Genomic DNA, 16,318 nt, shown 5'->3' on the forward strand with positions numbered 1-16,318 from the left:
GTCAAGTATTACTGACTTATGTTGATCTCAGGGGTATTTTTCCCCCTGATTTTACCCAACTTACACAGCAATGGACAGGAACTGAACCGAATTTCATTCTTCATACAGTAACTAGCATGTTATCTGTGTTTCATAAATGAAATGGTAATAGTAGGAACAGCGCCTAAACTGCTACCTTATAGAAGAAACATACTATTATCCTTACAAAAATAACAGCTTTATTGGTAAAAAAAAAAAAAAAAAAAAATTTTTAATAGTAAAAACAACAAAACATCCTAAACCATACTCTACATACTTTAAAATGCCCTGAAATAACTTTCATTAATAACATGTTTAAGTCTTGTATTCATAATTAAGTCTTCATGCAAATGCACTACCTAGGTATCTGCTGATGAATTATCATAGGAGAAAAGGAACTGCCAACACTTCTAAACAAAATCTCCAATTATACAGTTCCAAGATAATCAAAATGGACTTTAAAGTAGCAAAAACTACGGGCCACAACACCCAGCTTAGAAAAGAAATTCCTTTCAGAAGAAAGGAAATAGCATAACCTTGCAGCTATTTCAAAGAAGTTTTAAATGGAAGAAGCAGATAGTGATTTCACCTTTCTAGAAGTGAGAGCAGATACTTGAAAATAATAATTCAAATATTAAGTGATACTAGTAATTTGAGTTACAAAGTTGAATTAATAAATTACAACTGGGCTAATTTGGGACTAAAATTACTAATTGTTCAAAATAATTCACTTCCTGTTCTAGCAAATATCTTAATCTTGACCTAGAAAAAAGTCACTGCTTAGTAATACCTTTCTTCAGTGCACTTGATTTCCATTGTCAAAGATACCCATTTAAATGGGTAATATCTAAATATATACTGATGAATTATTCACACCTTACTTTTCAAATGTAAGGGGAAGAGAAACTCGTGCTGTATTTTAAATTTAATTATAAAATCAATCCTCACAAATTAAAAATAATGTCTTCGAAGCAGGCTGAGGACCAGGTTTGACCACTGAATGCTGTGTGAAGCTCTTGCTAAAACACAAGAACGGAACAAGCACATCCAAGCAGGGAGTGTGCCGGTCACAATTGTGGGACTTACACCCAGGGAAACCTGTCCTTAATTTATCCCGCCGTGTGTAGATTTGGCAAGGGTCTCCAAACATCATTTACATACCATATGCCCTGAATTACCTAGGCACAATGGCTGTGGACAAATAAGATGTTTTGGGTCTGTTTGCTTCCCTGTGTAAGTTTTGCAGCTTTCATTTAATTTCTCTCATTGCTAAATAATTTAATGCTATATTGCCTGTTGCAAAAGAATGTTTTGCTAAATCAATAAATAGTTCATTGTGCTTTGTGATTAGAAGAAAACGACCCTGGGGTAGGTGAGCAGGAGGTATTATTTCTCCTATGTAAGAATCAAAGAAAGGAAAGCAGCTCTTTATGCTTTGGACCCATTTTAACCTTTGTCTCCTTAATAAGCATATAAATGCAAGGCATTCAACAATAGAATAGACAGAAAGCAGATATTTTGGCTTCTATGGAACATGCAAAATTGGTCAGCAAGTTTTCATGTTTAAGAGGGATTCCTGAAAATAGATTCTATATTTGTTCCTCTCATAATTAAAAGGCTTTATAATTGTCCTGTGCCTTGGTTTCCCTCTTCCCTCAAGAATGGTATTAATTGAAACTCAGTAATATCTGTCCGGATTCTCAAGCTAAATTTAAGGTCAGGATGATAAAAATGTATACTTAAACCAAAAAGATCAATTGCCTAAAAAAGGCTTGGAACAGAATTACGTACATATTTTTTGTTGTGTACTATAAATTTGACTGTATAAACTTCCAATTAAAAATGACATTCACACCATCATTTTTGATAGAATTTTGCACAGTAGGAATACTCATTAATGCAGGGTAATACAGTGTGATAAGCAGCTTAGACATCAAAATAGTAAAAAAAAAATATGCCAGTTGGTCTACTCTGTACATGAGTGAAATAAAACTTAAAAAAATTAAATACCTGAGGAATTAATTAAAAAGAACACTTACTGGCATACATATTTTTTTAACTCTGTCAAATCAAGAACACCCATTCTCTAGTCAGTTTCTGTAGAGATCTCAGTCCTGGTACCAAAAAAAAAAAAAAAAAATCCATTCTATATTTTATGATAAGACATTAAGTGCATTACCATATTCAAAATGGAGTAAAACATAATTTAAATAATTTTACTTATCCTATGATTATCCTTCCAAAAACTGTGCATGTGTGCATGTGTATTTACCATTTAATAGGAAGCATTTCAAATATCTGAATTCTTTTCAACGTTGGTAAAAGTGAAAGCCCATCAGCTAAGTGTGTGTGCATGGGTCATCTCTTGATCTTTAACTGGAAAATACGACGTGATCACGTAATTCTCAACTGTAGGTGAGAGTAAGTGGCAAATGAGGTGTGTCCACACACTAGTAAAGAAAGAGGTAAAAGGCAATGCAGTAATTTCAGAATGCTATCAAATAATTTGCTTTCTTTAGGGGGCAAGAAAAGAAAGAAGCTACCATTTGAAGACCAGCAACGAAAGGGTTAACAGACATATGCTGTATAATTAGGAGATGCATTAATGATTATGAATAGTAAATGATTTGGTGCAAAGAAAAAATTTTAGTCAAAGGGACATGTACCTATCTTACATGTTTATTAGTAACTGTATATAACTAGAGAATTCTGCTATTAAGAATCTTGCATTATTGGTGTAAATACTTCCAAGGGTACATCAAATTGTAATCTTTCATACGACATCCATCAAACCAGGCTGGAGATTTTGACAAACATTAAACACAGTAAGGAGGCAATTATGTATGCATGATTTAATCTGCAACTAATTAATATGCAAATTTATTCATATGTTAGTTACTAAATTAAAAATGCAAAGAAGCCCTTATGGTGATTCTCGAAATTTTGCACAAACAGAACATTTAAAATGTAAGAAAAATGAAGTTTTTTAGAAACCTATAACACACTTTTAGTGTCTCCAGAACCTGTTGCATTAAGAAGACTCAAAAATATGTGTTTTAATACTAGATAATAATTTAAAAGGTGTGCTAATTTTATGTGAGAATGTGGGAACAGAAAGGTTAATCAGAATTCTCTCGAACTCTTAAGAGATACACTCTAATTACCAGACAAATGGTATTCTATTTCTAAGCTTCCTTCCCAGCTTTTAGGGTTGTCAGAAGTTGGTCATCTTACTGATACCCTGCACAAACGGTTAGGGGAATAAATAGTATTTGAAAGCAACTAGAGATATTGAAAATTCTGGGGTAACTTTGAGACCATTTGGTGCTCACTACACATACAATTCACTCCTCAAGATGGCAACTCGCTCTTTTCGCCTTTGGGGAACAGCTCTTTGCAAACAGAGAAATGGGAGGAAATTCTAGAGGGAGGCTAGAAATTCTCCCAAACTCTCTTCCAAACGAATCTTCAAAGAAAATAATTCGACTAACACAAGAGCAACAACCTCCCCAAAAAGCAGAAGGTAATTTCATCTGAATTCAATCTGGCTATTTTAGCCCTGCATTTTCCAGACAGCCCAAAACTGATTTGAATCTTTGATGGGAGACGAGGGATGTGCGGTAGTGATCATTTTAAAAATATCTTTGGGTGTCTGCATACAAGGGAGTATCCAGTCAAGTGCATATATTATCCTTTGGCTCCGCTGCCTTCTGCAAGAGTCTGATTTCCCTAAGACTTCCTGGAGATCAGCAGTGAGGTTCTGTGTGGATCACCTCTCATCTGATTACCTTCCTCATCCGAAGTCCAGCGGCCCTGTACACAGTTCCGGGAGCTGGAGCTTGGAACACTTGTACTGGCCTCAAGAAATCAACGCAACTCAACTGTGTGAGGAAGCACCGTGACAGCGTCTACGGCTCTTCCCAGGGCACTGAACTCTTACCCACGTTAAAAAAAAAAAAAAAAAAAAAAAAAAAAAAAAAATGAAAGGAAAGAAAGAAAGAAAGAAAAAGAAAAGAAAAGAAAATCGCCATCAGTCTCCTTGCTGCCAAGTGACACACAAAAAGGAAGTTAACCATTGGCTGTTACTTGCATTCACAGTCTGACTCTGATCTCCCAGCTTCCCTTAGCCCAATCTGATGCCAAGCGGACTACAGCTTGCCCATTGCATTTCGACCACGGCAGCCAAAAAAAGCACTGCCCCACCGTGCAACGACAAGCAGTCTGTTTTGATATTAGTACCTCAGTATGTGATATGAGAGAGTCAGATGTCCCCAAACTATGTGCCCTCCCCTGAGGGACTCTGTCCTGGCCTTCCTTGGCCAGAGGGATGGGGAGCGTGCCACAAATCCTTAGCTTTGAAAGCACAAGGGAAGGAAACACACCATCCGCAGGGCTCAGACAGAAATGGCGAGGAGGAGGAGGAGAGACTCTTATGGGGAGAGGATTCATGCCCTCCAATTCAGCACTCACGCCTAACTGGAAATATTAACTCATATTCTATTCACTCCCTGCCAGCCAGCATACATGAGCACAAACTGAATTACATAAGAAAAGGAGTCTTTTTCTTATGTAATTAAATCTTAGCAGCCGCTAGTAAGTAAACATCAGATTTTCTTTTCCTTTTTTTTTTTTCATGAAAGAGAGGAATATTTGGGGTTCAGAAGAATGGGATTTTTTCCTTGATTCCCAGACAGAGAGGAAGATGGTGGTAAAATCCTACTCACCTCCCTGTTCTCCGAAACATTCTGATTTCTTTGCTGAGTGTATAGAATCAAACTCTAACCTGGTTTAACCTTTCCATGTGCCCTGGACCGTTCTCATTCCCTCCAGCATTAACATATCATTCTTTTTATGATTCCAATGAGGCATCATCAGGTGTGGATCTCAATTTCTGGGCATTTTAGGAATCTGAGAGCAACCCAGGCAGCTTTAATTTTTACAGGTGACTCAATTTTTGTTGTGACCAGAACTGAACATAAAGCTCTTAAAAGCTTAAATGTACACATTTATGCATTCATTACACAGTGTTAAATCTAATTTGTTCTTTTTACTGTCACAGGAAGCACATGTTTAAAGCAATCTGTTTCCTCATGTGAATGCTTTCCTGTCTGTTTAAAAAAAATTGCGACACACTTTACCCTGAGTAACCAAGAGGTGATCATAAATATCCCTAAATAGCATTAAACAGATATGAAAGACATTAACACTTTCAGAATGCCAAAGTAGTATTAAAAAAAAATTCTAACAGATGCTCCTAGGTCAAAAAGTGAAATGTGTGTTTCCTGAAAAAACACTCTCATCAGAATCATAAATGAACTGTGAGTGGAGAAGTGAGGTGTTGTTGAGCAAACGAGGATCCTTTTGGTGAGGAACACAGCAATCCACTGCCAACGTGTACTTGCCATAAAAAAGCCAAATTGAAATGGAAGTCTGATGAAAACCAATATCCTTTGTAATCCACAAGGTGGCAATGATTACGAATGAGGGGTGGCTCCATCGGATCGATCCGGTTTCCCAGAGAAAGAGTCTGTCTCTGTGAACCGAAGCGTCCGTCCCCGTTCCGGGACGCGAGGAAGAGGTCCGGCCAGAAGGACCTTTCCCGAGGAGTCTGATGTGCTGCCTGGTTTTTCTGTAAATGAAAATTGGCTGGGAAGAATCATTCGTGGTGGAAGGTGGAGACCATGCTCTCTTTGCCCCACCCTCTTTGGCAGATGTTTTTTTCTTGAAATTCAAGAGTTCACTAATCAGCCCTTGTAAAAAACCGTTCTAAGTTTCCCTTAGCTGACACGCAAAAACAAATTTTCTTTTACGAATTCAGCAACGGCACTGAGAAAAAAACACATGACAATGTGGCAAAGGCCAGAATCCAGCAATTCTTTGACATTACCCTAAAACATCTGTCTAAATAGTCCTGTTGAATGTTAGAAATTTACCTCAACAGTCCTAATCAAATCAAACTCTGTTTTACTTTAGAAGAGAAACAAAGTGCCACACAGTCCCACCTGCTCAACACATCTCCGTCTTGCCAGATGAAGTAAAAACCCTAGGCCTACCCTGCTCCTTGACCTGCTTCTGGCCAATTACAGAGTAAGACTGATAGAGGATGAAAGAAAAAGCCTGTATCTCCTTGTCGCTTAGAGGCAGGGCTGACTTCGGCATAAACAAATTACTGGCAGAGGGAATCACATTATGAGGAGCTCTGTCATCTTGGCCTGATGTCCCATTTCAAAAGAAAAAAAGATGGAGTACATACTTCCAAGGCAAACTTTGCGGAGCGTAAGTCGAATGATTCAAACAGCTGACTAGGTGTCTCGGCCTGAGAGAGACACTACTGCAAGGAACAAAGACCTACAGAAAGTGCTTGCGGTATTTCATCGTTTCAGACAAGGCAAGCGACCTCCATTAGGTAGAATTCTTCTACGTGCAGTTGAGACCCTGGTCTTAGTTTCTGCTCTGTACCCAACTACTCCAGTAAACTACAGGTGAAGTTTCTCTCAAGTGCCCGAAGAAAGGTATTTACCTTCTTGCTGATGCTAACATTGAGGGGGTTTATTACTGTCCTTAGAAGTTATCATTTCTTAGATGTTTACAATGTGTCAGGATTATGCAGAGCACATTATATATGTTTTGTCCTTTATTTATTTATCACAATATCCTTAGGAGGTATGTATATTTTGCCCATTTTTCAGAAAATAATTCAAGGATACTACATCATGTGCCCAAGGCCACGTAGCTAGTAAGTGGCACAGCCAACTAAAAACCCAGATGATCAGCTTCCATGCTCTTAACCACTAGATCATCCTGTCTCTGTTACAGAAATGCTATACTGAACGGTCTAGACTTTCTAAGGGATCTGGCTGAGCAGAAGCTGTGCGTAAAAACCAGTGTACCACTTAGAGGTACTGAGGGTCATTCTACAGTGAGATGAAAATTCTGAATACTTAATTTATTCCAGGTTGGCAAATACTTGCTAAGTAAACAACAATCAGATTGTAGAGATTTTTGTTCTACCAAATACTCTGAATAGCCAGGGGGAGCACGGCATCATGATTAAGGACACAGAAACCTGGCAGACAGACTTCCCAGGTCTCAACCCCAGCTCTGCCATTTATTAGCTGTGTGACCTCAGGCATGTGTCATCACCCCTCTGTGTCTCTGTTTGTTTAGCCATGAATAAAGAGTAGGACATCCCATCTCATAGGATTTTGTAGGAGTAAGTGATTCATTAGATGCAAAGTACTCAGTTCCTGGCACAGAATAAATACTATGTTCAGGTTTGTTATTGTTATTAGTATATCAACATCATCTCATGAAGAAGGTGCTATTAATACCTCCTTTGTAGACCATGAAATAGATGTGTGACCCAACTAGGGCCACTATGTGAGGAAATAGAGGATACCACACATTTAATTAGAGAGATCTCTTTAATTCTAGTGCAGCGTTATGTCCATCCCACCACACCACTTTTATTACTATAGTCATTCACTGGAAATATATTTGAAAGAAACATGCAGGGCAGTGAATTTAGCCTGTATGGGACCAAAAAAAAAAAAAAAAAAAAAAAGATGTATGTGCAAAAGATCCTTACCCATTTCAAGGTGAGTAAGGGGACTCAGCATCTCTAAAATAAGCCTAAAGGACAAGAGGTCCCTGTGTTTCACTGCGTGTGTTATTTGGGTCTTTGAATGCACAACCTTCTCAAAAGGCCAGACTTTATGCTCTTTAAAATGTAAGGCCATCCCCACCAACTGGGGATGTAAGTGATGCAACACTGAGAACTTCCTTAAACAGGAAGGACCTTAGCTGTGAAGCTTCACGATTTAAATAAAGGGTACACAGAAGAGGAGGAAACGCACAATGTCATTTGGTGTGTCTGGTTTTTAGGTTAGCTGAACAATATGCTTTGAATAAGTATAAATGAAGAAAGAAATGAATGAATGAATGAAAACTTCTGAAAATGCTGTCTTTCCCTCCCACCTGGATGCTCCCAGTTTGTCATGATGGAGTTCCACTTAACAGCTAGGTTGTTGGTGTAATTTATTAAAGGGAAAACAAAATAGCATGGTTTATAGAATAATGACTTACTGGGACTTGAATTTCATAATTCCAGCTGTATCTGCCCATAATAAAAATGCCTAATTCCATTTTCTCTTGCCCATCCCTAGCAATTAAACTCCAGATGATATGTGTGGCAATGCGCTGTATACATCTAAAAATAAAATTCCTATCCAGGCACTATATGAGGAACCCACAGGTTCTGGTAATAAAATTTCACTCGTGAAGCAGATGCCTTAGTATCAAATGGCAGAATTTGTACCTTTTTATTATATAACAATACTTTCAAACAGTACACTAGTTACAGAAACAGATTCATTTTCTATTTAGCTTAATGGCTTAAAAATTTCAAACTGAATCAACAGGTCTTAATTGCCAGGCCAAGAACATTCTTTTGAAACTTCAGCTTCAGTAGTTTGGAGAAATGAGTTGACTACCACTGTACCCTTAGACAAATTTTATTTTTTATCTCATCTGCTAACATCTCAAGTTATCAGACTTTGCTACAATAAAACCCCAGTTTTCATACTCTGCTTATTATTGAATTATTTTGTACTTCAAGTTTGTTTCGTAATGAGCAAGCCAGAAAATATTATTGTACCCTAGGTTAACACACCTGAGCACCTGTGAAACGAGTGAATTCCCCAAACGGGGTTACTTGCAAACGTTAACGCTAAGAATCAGCGACCCTACTTGAAACTGCTTTCTCGTGGCAGCTAATGATATAATGATAGACTTTGCCAATCGGTAGAATGAAAGCCATTACAATATTATTGTAAGTATAATCCAGGAGGCATATTTAGAATGATATAGGCTGGGGATGATGAAGCTGCTGCAGACAGGCGCTCTTTCTCGGATGATATCAAAGTAATTGCTCCAAAACGGCATTTTCTCCAGGAAAAAAAAAAAAAATCCCTAGATGGTAACAGCAAGTGGTAACAGTGACAGTTTTTGTATGTGTGTGAGGAATATACCACAGGGGTCATTTTTTGAGAACACTAAGCCTTTCTAATAGGAGTCCATGTTTCACAAAGGAAATGCCTTTTAATCACTATCGTTGAAAACACTGCTGATGCACAGCGGCAACACCAAGACATTTCTTTACACTTTGCTACCAAGGGGCTTCACTAAGAAATGCCCCTATTATTCTGTTCCACTGAATACTCCAAATAAATATAGTGGCATTTAATACACGCACAGGTCCTCTTCTGATTACTCTAGAAGGAATCACTTATGTATCAAGTTTCAACCTCAGGAGCGTATTTATGATTAATTCCGCAGATGACAAAGTTAGACCAGACAGATAATAGGGGCTGTCGCTAAGCGACTTAAATAAAATTCTTAAAATGTTCTTTTCAAAAATGAATTTGCACATTCCTTCAGAATTGAAATCTGTACTTCTCACTGAAACTCACATCCTTTTGTCAACCTTGAAATTCTACAAAATGCAGACTCTTCTGCACTACCTTAATTTCTCTGAAGAGGGAGTATAAGCTCAAGCAAAGCATAAAACTCAAAGAGCTAAGCACCTACACAACAGCTGCAACTACGGGGGGGGGGGGGGGGAAGAAAAAGAAAGAAAGAAAAAAAAAAAGAAGTCGGTATCATTCACATGCTACTGTTTTGAGATAAAATAATTGAGTATTTAAAACTACAAATTTTGCACTGCATTTTACAAAAGCCCTTATTCCTTTAAAATGAGCACACCCCTGTACACAAATACACCCTGGGACAGTGAAGATCAAGCCTGAGAATCTCATGCTATTGCTTTGAAATGTGACTTTATGTTCAGTTTAAGAATTCAGTGCAATTTATTTAAAAAACAAAACAAAGCAAGTGTCTGTCAACAGCCTGACAGAATTTAATCTGCCTTAAGAAAATACAACTTTGCATTTTTGAAGAGACTCTTCATTCCTTTTAGGATTATTGCTACATACTCTGAGAGGATCTTACTTAGCCCTCCAAGTTTTATCTGACTTTGATTTATGACTTTCAAACAAAAACTTCAGAATTGTTTGAAATCTGGAAAACACGCCTTGAAAACACAGAAATTATCAGTGACTGGGGGAAAAAAACGAGAAAATTCCAACATGTTAGACAATAAAATGAACAGTTCAGTCAATGAAATGGAAAAAGTTTAAAAAAATGGTCTCCAACCAAATATTAAGCCAAGCATTTATATTATTCCACAAACACAAAATAAATTCACAGTCAAGCCACACACTGTGAAACAAGTTTTTATAATTTCAGAATGTATGCAGGCCTGTTACAATTCTCTTTAGGTAAAGCAGCCTTCCGGCAGCTTCTTCGATTTCTTAATAATTAAACCAGTCAGACAGAGTCCAAGACTTCGCACCAGAATATACTCTTCAGTGAAAGTGATAAAATAGGTTCCAAATAACAGTTTCCTGAAATGTATTTCTCCTTTCTCAACGAATGAGGCCAGTTTTACACTAAATGCTATTGTTAGAGTTGTGGAAACCTTAACAAAAGTCCTGATAAATCTCAGCAGGTGAAATTTTGAAAACTTGGTTTAAAATAAAAATACACATGGGGTGGGGGGAATATATATCATGCACACCACCTCAGAAGAGCTTGCTCAGTAGAATAATCAGACAAAAGGGGCCAGGCAGGCATCTCTATTGAGGAGGAATCTAGGTGGTTTCTTCTCAATTGAGTGTTTGACACATAAATCCTTTTCGTGGTAAAGATAATCCCTAAAGAGCTCACAAATATGCAAACCTTTCCTCTAGAGTTAACTTTTGTGTTTTTCTTCTCCCTTACATTTCTTCTCACTTTATATTTAAAATACACATACCAGAAGTCATCTTTTTAAGGGGAGCAGGAGTAGGTTTCCCAGCAGAGAGGAGGATGGAAGAGAGATCTCATTATTCCAAAATTGCAAACAAAAATACAGAAATCTTATAGCAAACTCCTGAGAGGCTGGAATGCCTAATGGTACAGATGTTGTAAATGTGTGTGAATTTCATATGCCTTTTGAAATATTCTTAATAGAGTAAGAGCCTCCAATAAAAACTTAAATATAGAGATTCTCCTATGTTTCATAAGCGGCAATTCACAAAAAGCATAACCTCCATAGCCTCTAACTGCAAACTGCAATGCAGAGGATAGGATTAGTTTTCAAAGAAAGAATGTCTATGCTGAACTTCTGAAGCTTCTGGTTTAGTAAATTCGGTATTAACTGCACAAAAATATACGCTCTCTATGACGAATATTTTCTCAACCTTCAAGGTGTTCCCTGGCGTCAGGTTACATATTCTGTGTAAATTGTGTGAATAATACTTCCGTCCTACTGGGGATGATTTAATTGCATTATACTTCATCTTTTTTCTGTCTATACATTTTTATAACTAGTAAGCATAAGTTTAATATCCAAACTTCATATTTCAATATTTTTAATTGGAGAATGGGCACCCTAAGTTTAAAGTTAACTATTACGAGTTAACCAAATATTGTAACGTAAACACCTATAGTTATACTTTTCACAAAGGATCTACCTCCCCAAGAATGAACCTTGATGAGGCCCCTCCTTTTATACATTATCACATAATTGGTTACTCTAGAATTTCCTACAAAGGAAGGAGTCCAGGTCGCTGACACTTAGTTCATTTTAAAATTAATATATATTTTAGTTTAATGTAAGTTGCATTATCACTCAAGTTAAAATTTTGCTGACATGAAATAGCATCACTGTGATATATGATCACTTTCAAAGTGATGGGGGAAATTATATATTTTAAGTACTGACTTTTCAAACATATAATTTCTGAGCCTCTAGGAAGGAAATAAACAATTACCAACTTCTCTTTTAAATTTTGATTTCCTCAAGCATTTGAGAAAAAACATTTCCTTCCTAAAAATTTTTTAAGGTATGAACTCAAGATCATTTTTGCTACCTTCACATATGAAGGTTTTTTATATAATGTAAAACACACGGATCACTTAATGCCATCAGCATTATCCAACTTTCCCTGATATTTTCCTAACAATCTCTTCTGTAAAAACCAAAACCAAAACCAAAACCAAAAACCAAAAACCAAAAAACCAAAAAACGAAAACTCATTTAAACATTAAGATTTTATGTTCTTTAAGAATTCTTCTTTAAGAAAACTGGTAAACCTGGTATCTCATATACATTGAACTTGTATTTTTCAAGTCCATCTAAAGATTAACTCATCTCTAAAATTTTCTGGGAGTGCCCAAATCTTATTTCAGAAGTGTTACTATTGTAGAGATTGTTGTCCTTAGGATCCATGTGTCCAGAATTATTCCTGATCACTTAATACAAAGTTTGCCAGATCTTCCTGATTTAGAAAACAACACACAAAGGAAAAAAAAAAGTCAATTTAACATAAAAAACAGACTTTACTGAAAAGTTCAGTTTGGAAAAATCACTGGTGATAAGGCAGGTCATAAACTATTTCTAAAGATAAAACTTCTTATTTCTAGAGAAATCTGAAGTTCCAGGGATTCCAACTGGGGAAGACAGTGACACTGTCATTAAAGTTTTAAAGCTCGACTGGAATTGAAGACAAATTTTCATCAGCATTCCAAGTAGAATGGTTGCAGTTGTTAACAGTTTCTGGTTAAATGTATATCATTTCATGCATTCAAGTTATAAGAAGAGGGTAGTTTTATGTGTTTCCATATTGGTGGGCACAATAAAGTCTCTAAAAGACCATGTCTTTGAGTTTTTTATGTGTGTTTGGAAAAAACATTTTAGAATGACATAAGGTGAAAATTTTTTGCTTTCTAGATTTTAATGCTTCCATGTAAATTTCTAAGAATTATGGATCCTCGTCCCCCCAAAATGTGATTTAATGGGTATATTTCTCTCTGTATGAATTCACGATTCAATAGGTGTGACTATTAGGCTATACAAAGATAGAAACTATGATGGAAGAGCAGTAAAATCGAAAAATATCAAGTTTAAGATACACGATTTAAAAAAGGAAACCAAAATGTAGAAATCAAACAAGAAGTTCATGTGCAGATCCAAGAAATCAGAGAGTGGTGAAATAAATTCCGGCATCAACAAAAAATAAAGCTTTATTATTAAACTCTCATCAAAAGATGAGGGTTACAAGAAACTGGTAGGTGCCTGAAAAGAAGAACGTACCACCCATCTGAACAGAGAACACAAAAATGTTCTGCAGTACTCAGCAGGGCTCTTGTGGGCAATTTGTTGTCATTTCACACAGCCTTGCCTTTAAAGAAACATCACCCTAGCCCTAAGTACAGGCCTCTGTGGTCCAGAGGGACAGAATTCCTTCCCTCTATTGCGCCTGTGCAAGGCGACCCCTCAGGATGGTTCTTCCGCCATCCTATCACTGTCATGCTTCTTCAGTGACTTGAGGTCTCTAGATGCAGTGCACAGCCCAAACACATTCAAGGATCCTGCCAGATCCATGGCGTGATGTTGGGCCAGGCTTATGTTTCCTCTCTCCCACAGATGCTGCAGTATTTTCAAAAACAGGGCCAGACAAGCCTTGCTCTCATTTCCTGTGAAGATCCAGCCTAATGGCGACAAAAGAGGTCCAGCCTCTGTACTCTAGTAAGGTCATAAATAATATCTCATTACAGATGTTACAGTTTAAATTTTCTTTCTTTTATGTCAAGGAGGAGAAAGGGCCCATTTCAAAAAGAAAAAAAAAAGTGAGTTCACACCACAGATTGTGACAGATTTATTACTATTTATCACGGTAAATATGTATTGAAGAAAACATATAAATGTCTTTAGCTAGTCATAATCACTTGAAAAGAAACCTTTTACTATCCCCAGTTTCTTATTATTTGTAAGAAAACTATTCATACATACCGAAGCAAGTTTTAGAAATATCTTACCAGGTATATATTAATTTGAGCTTAAAAAAAGAAAAAAAAACATGGCAGAGGTCTAAAAATACCGGAGCAAACGTGTTACAGTGACTATTGCGGACCATCTCTTTAGATCAAATTAAAATATATATTTCGTGCAGTGGGAAGGCACATGGATCTTGTTATAAGTAATAAGCAATCCAATGCATGCAACGAAGCTAATATAAACTAAGTCACATTATTGCTATTAAAACAGAGCAGAGATTTTTTTTAAAGTAATGACAATAAATAGATGATTGGATTCTGAAATCGACCAAACTTGGTTACTCTTCTTGCTTAAAAAAAGAAAAGTCAAAAAAATCACAAGGATAAAATATCCATTTCAACTGAATTTTCCTCCTTGTCTTTAAAAAAACAGGCTCTACTTATGAGAATGTTCCTTAAGGACCATTAAAACATTTAGCCAAGATAAATTCTCTAAGAAGAGTAAATCTTAAACTGACCATCAAAAGCCAAAAATTAAATAATACAAACTAAATTTCCAATTCTAGATCTACTGCGAAGAAAGGAAAGATACCTTTTTATTTCTCAACATGGACAACATATCAAAAACACACAAACTGTCAAAATGGCAAAGAAAAAACTGTATCCGTGAAATTTTCTATAGCGGCCAGTTAACTCTAGGAAAATACTTAAAAAACTTACAGTGAAGTAGGAGAGATTATTATTGACAATGATTAAGCAGACAGATAATATCTAAGGCCACACCAAAACACTCCTTAGAAATTGGGTAGATTTCTGCATAATTTTAGCACTGGAAAAAACAAAGTTTGTTTGGCTATGAGGCATAAATAAGGTTCTATAGCTTCAAGTTTTACATGGCTTTAACAGCACGCAACTATTCCATCATTTCAGGACATCTGAAGGTCCACTTATTGTATTCAATACTGTCCGTATTAGGTGCAGGCATGTTTTAAATGTCAACAGCTGTGAAGACTGTATCATTTGAGGTTGTCATAAAAGCTATTAAAAGCTAAAGTTTCATCTACATTAAATCCACCACCAACTTCAAGCTTAAAATATGCTTAGAAAAACCTGAAGGGATATTGGTCAATTTTAATACAGCACAGAAATTTAAAGAATAAACCACTCAGTACATTTTTAAGTGACTTATTGGTAGTCCAAAGTGACTATTTTATACACAATTGGCAGTTTTATTTACACAATATTTTTCTGTATTTATGGATAATTTTGTGATGCTTCTTCAACATTACCAAGTCTATGATAATCAGCATACAAAATTTGTGTTTTTTTCCTGATAAGACTCACTCTGATATATTCACTTAATAATTTTTTGGATGAGCTGAACTGAAAGCAAGTCAAATACACAGGTGTTTGGGTTAATCTAATCTTAGCACATTTGCAAAACCTATTATTCTCCTAATTTATTAAAAATGAAGTAAAACTAATATGCGAGCATCAATTGGTAATATATTTTCAGAAACCCGAATACCATTTTATTTTAGAGGAGAAGAACTTGCAATAAGGCTTATGAGCATTCTTTTCAAAGAATACTAGTGCCCTACAGAACACAGAATTAAATTAAATTAAATCAAAACTATGTATCTCTCTCTCTCTCTCTCTATATATATATATATGTATATATATATATACATATATATATATATTTACAGGAAGGAAGGAAGAAAGGAAAAAAGAAGAAGGGAAGGAGGAAACAAGAAGGGGGGAGACTCATATTCTTGTTCTATGTAAGGAGGAAATTACTCAAAGCAATTTGCCTACTTACTTAGGCAAAGACTGGTTTTAAAGAAAATTAAATAAAATCATGTAGGAACTCAGATTTGAAAATATACATAAGAATTGAAAATAAGACATCGCATTTAGTTGGGATCACAACCAACTTTTGCTACGCTGGAGCCTGGAGGGACCTCACCAACGCCTGAGTATAGCTCCAGGTAGTAAAAAGACCCAGAATGCTCTTGGTTACAGCTGGATTCTTCTAGTTGTCACCTGGTATTCCAGACACAAATGGCTACTGATGCAGCTACCTTTGCAGTATTTATTCAGTAACCTCTCTAGAAAATAGAGACATTCTCTCTGCACTCTGGGCTGAAACCCATGTAAATTTTTCCTAAATCCTCTCCACAAATCTCCTTTCGCATGCAAATCCATAAATCATCATAATACCGACAAAGAATTTAACCAACACATGAAACTAATACTCATTCTCTTGAAAGCCCTGTACAGGTAAAACTCCTCGAACTTCAGGCACCTTTTCAAGGCTCTCTTCAGAGCTTAAACTGCTGAATATCAACACAACCACCCAGTCTTCCAGGATACACAATTAATCACTCCAACGTGGGTCAGGTGGCTGGACGTGCAGGTC

The 16,318-nt window shown here is 36.4% G+C and overlaps 1 protein-coding gene across 9 annotated transcripts in view; it reads right to left on the bottom strand.

Moving 5' to 3' along the window:
- The window catches only part of TCF4 (transcription factor 4), a 349,808-nt gene that overhangs the window by 105,358 nt on the left and 228,132 nt on the right, over nt 1-16,318 (bottom strand). The gene's annotated exons all lie outside the window — the stretch shown is intronic.

The sequence above is a fragment of the Panthera tigris genome, chromosome D3 (assembly GCF_018350195.1).
Source record: "Panthera tigris isolate Pti1 chromosome D3, P.tigris_Pti1_mat1.1, whole genome shotgun sequence".
In the NCBI taxonomy this organism is placed as follows: Eukaryota; Metazoa; Chordata; class Mammalia; order Carnivora; family Felidae; genus Panthera; species Panthera tigris.